The sequence below is a fragment of the Cucurbita moschata genome, unplaced genomic scaffold (genome assembly GCF_002738365.1).
Source record: "Cucurbita moschata cultivar Rifu unplaced genomic scaffold, Cmos_1.0 Cmo_Scf00038, whole genome shotgun sequence".
Lineage (NCBI taxonomy): Eukaryota > Viridiplantae > Streptophyta > Magnoliopsida > Cucurbitales > Cucurbitaceae > Cucurbita > Cucurbita moschata.
In genome coordinates, this window is record NW_019268554.1 from 416,138 (window position 1) to 419,245 (window position 3,108).

Genomic DNA, 3,108 nt, shown 5'->3' on the forward strand with positions numbered 1-3,108 from the left:
ATATATATATATATATATATATATATATATATATATATATATATATAACAAGAAAAATAATGAAAATTTAAATTATTTTAAATTTGGAATATTTCTACTTTAAATGTAAACAACTATAAAAGTAAAAGGTAAAACTAACCTTTATGGTTACCTTCTAACTCGACATGGATCATTACAAATGGTATCACGGTAGTACCTTTTCCAATAAGACATGGCTTAGGAAAGAACCAAGGTCGGAATTGGTAAGCATGTCCATATAAATGAACTGAGATCATATCTAAATAAGAGTGATCTCGTGGACGAGATGATTAAGAAAAGTTTAAGTAATTGAAACTCCGTCGATAAATTTTTTTTTAAGATGCACATACGTGAGGACAAAACATGCCAGAAGAACTTGAAGACAATCTTTACTTTTGAAAACGAAAAGTCAGTAACCTGATTATATGGCAAAAAATATAATAAAATGTCAGGTCATTAAATGTTGCGTAATAGAGATAAAGACCATGAATTAATAATAACAATTTAAGTGGCTGATAAAAAGTGGGTAGGTTGTGTCTGCGATTGGTGTGAAAGAAGCCAAACTAAAGCATCGTGGCAACTTATACAACACATACTAAGATGGTTTGCATTAAATTTGTAAGCATAAATGATGTCGGTGAAGTAATTCTACCAAATATATTTATTAAATTAATAAAGATATCTAAATTGTTCTTTCTCACTTTGTGGCTTCGTCGAACCTCAAGCAAGATTTGTCTTCGTCAATCGAACATCACTTGTAGGGAATCAAAGTTCATTTGGCAACACGTCACTGCCTGTGTGTGTATGTTCAATCATTTGCGACACAACCAACTAGGCCAAATGATTTGGCCTTGACCTTGCCTCTACTTGTAGCCAAGATCTCTCTGTATAATGTCGCACCTCATCATGTCATCTTGGTTGTTTAACATGACCCATATGTCTTGATGTCATCTCCAGTCATGGGGTGTCGTCGACCATCGCAACTCACTCGATTATGCCATCGAGAACGGGTTCATATGTTGTTCGTAATATTGAGATATCTCAAACATCCATCCATCCGGGTTCTATAGAGACATTGGACCCTCTTGTGTTCATGTATATCATTTACGGACTCCATTCTAGATAATGGTGTATGATCCAACCTCTGACATATGGCTGTTGGGGTATAATACCAGAACACCAGTGCTGCCCAGTACTGTTCTTGAAAACCCATCTCAAAGGAAGTCGTTGCAGATGCTTGTCTTGCAACGCTCACTCTCATTGTAACACATGTATGTGCCACAGGGTAACTCGCTTAGGTTACATGACCCAAGAGTGGTGGAGAGCTTACACCATGCCTCCTTCAAAGTACATTTTGAGGCATTTTCAATCTAGCGGGTGTAGACATAGTTTTGGCAAACAGACACACAGTGTCATGGAGCGTCTAATTGAAACCAAATTTTTCAAACTTTCATATGAATACGAACTTGACTCCAGAACCGTATGTCCAATTTACTTTCGGAACCTCAACTTTCAAGAATAAGACCCAAGGCTCTACTCGACCCTTTAACAAACCTATCTATGACACCCAAGTCTACTTATTACCTTTGTCTTGCTTATTCCTCGTTCTATCTTCAATATTCACTTCGTGTGGTATGTTGGATGATGCACCATCCTCCTCGGTCGCATCATGATATTCTTATATATTGGTCATCGTGCGGTCGAATGGGCGCCTCTTGAGGGTCGTTGTTTCGCTTATCTCGACATGAGGGTCACAATCTACTCTTTTCATAGCATGGTTGTGACAATTAGCACGCCCATACTCTTACTCATACTGTAAATATCATTGAAATGCTGAGTTTTGAAAAAGTACTTTATTATGAGTTTAGGGTTTAGCTCAACCAAACAAGTGAGACTAAAATAAATTATTTTTATTATTATTTTCTGTATTTAAATTTTTTTTTCTCACATAATTGTATTTGTAAGGAAAAATTCCAATTAGTTCAATTCAACTGAATGTAATTGTAAAGAATCCATAAGTCAACCAACATAAGTTCATAACCTAACTCAACCCAAATTTTTGAACTAGTTCAAGCCCACCGTCAACTTCACAGTTTTAAAACACGTTCATTAGGTTAAGGTTTCCGGCCCTCTCCAACCAACATAGATCTTACACCCTTATAACAAATGTTTCGTTCGTTTCCCTCTCCAATTGATGTCGGATCTCACAATCCACCCCCTTGGAGCCTAGCATCCTCGTTGGCACACCGCACTTGACTCTGATACCGTTTATAATAACCTAAGTCTACTGCTAGCAGATATTGTCCGTTTCAGTCTGTTAAGTATCACCGTCAGCCTCACGATTTTAAAACGCGATTGTTAACGAGAGTTTTCCACATTTTTATAAGAAATGTTTTGTTACCTCTCCAACCGACGTGGGGTCATCATAGTTTTGAATGTTGATTAAAGCTTGAACGCCATTTTTAATACTTTATTAAAAATGTGGGGACCACGGTTGTTGATTCATTTATTTCGATTAAAATGACAGCAAAAACTATCCAACTCAAGCCATACATATTGGGTTTGGTTAGATTTTTACCGATTTGGATTGAGTTGACATTTTTTTGGTCCGGCCAACTAGACTAATCCAAAAACAGGGTTACAATCTCATTCAACCCTACTTTTAAGATTATTACGAAGATCAAGAATATTTGACGTTTGTAACCCGATTACAGTGATGCATTATGACTTACAAATGTCAACGTTTGTAGCCCTACCTTTGTTTTGGCTAGCGTCGAATAGAATCTTTGAGATATATTTAATTATTTATACAAGAGTTGACCTGAGATATGTCGATATAGGCTCAAGAATAGAATCTATCTGTAACTCACTATAGGCTTACTCTGTCTGTTTGTTTGATAATAGAATTTTTCGACTTACTCTGTCTGTAACTCAGTATAGGCTCGAGAAACAAAAAGATGTGTATGAACGAGATATACAGCAACAAGAAGAAGGAAAAGGATTGAATAGCAGAACTCCCGAACATTTGGCGATCTCAGATGTGTCGATATCGATGGTGACTCATTATTTCGATGAACCATTTCTTCAGAC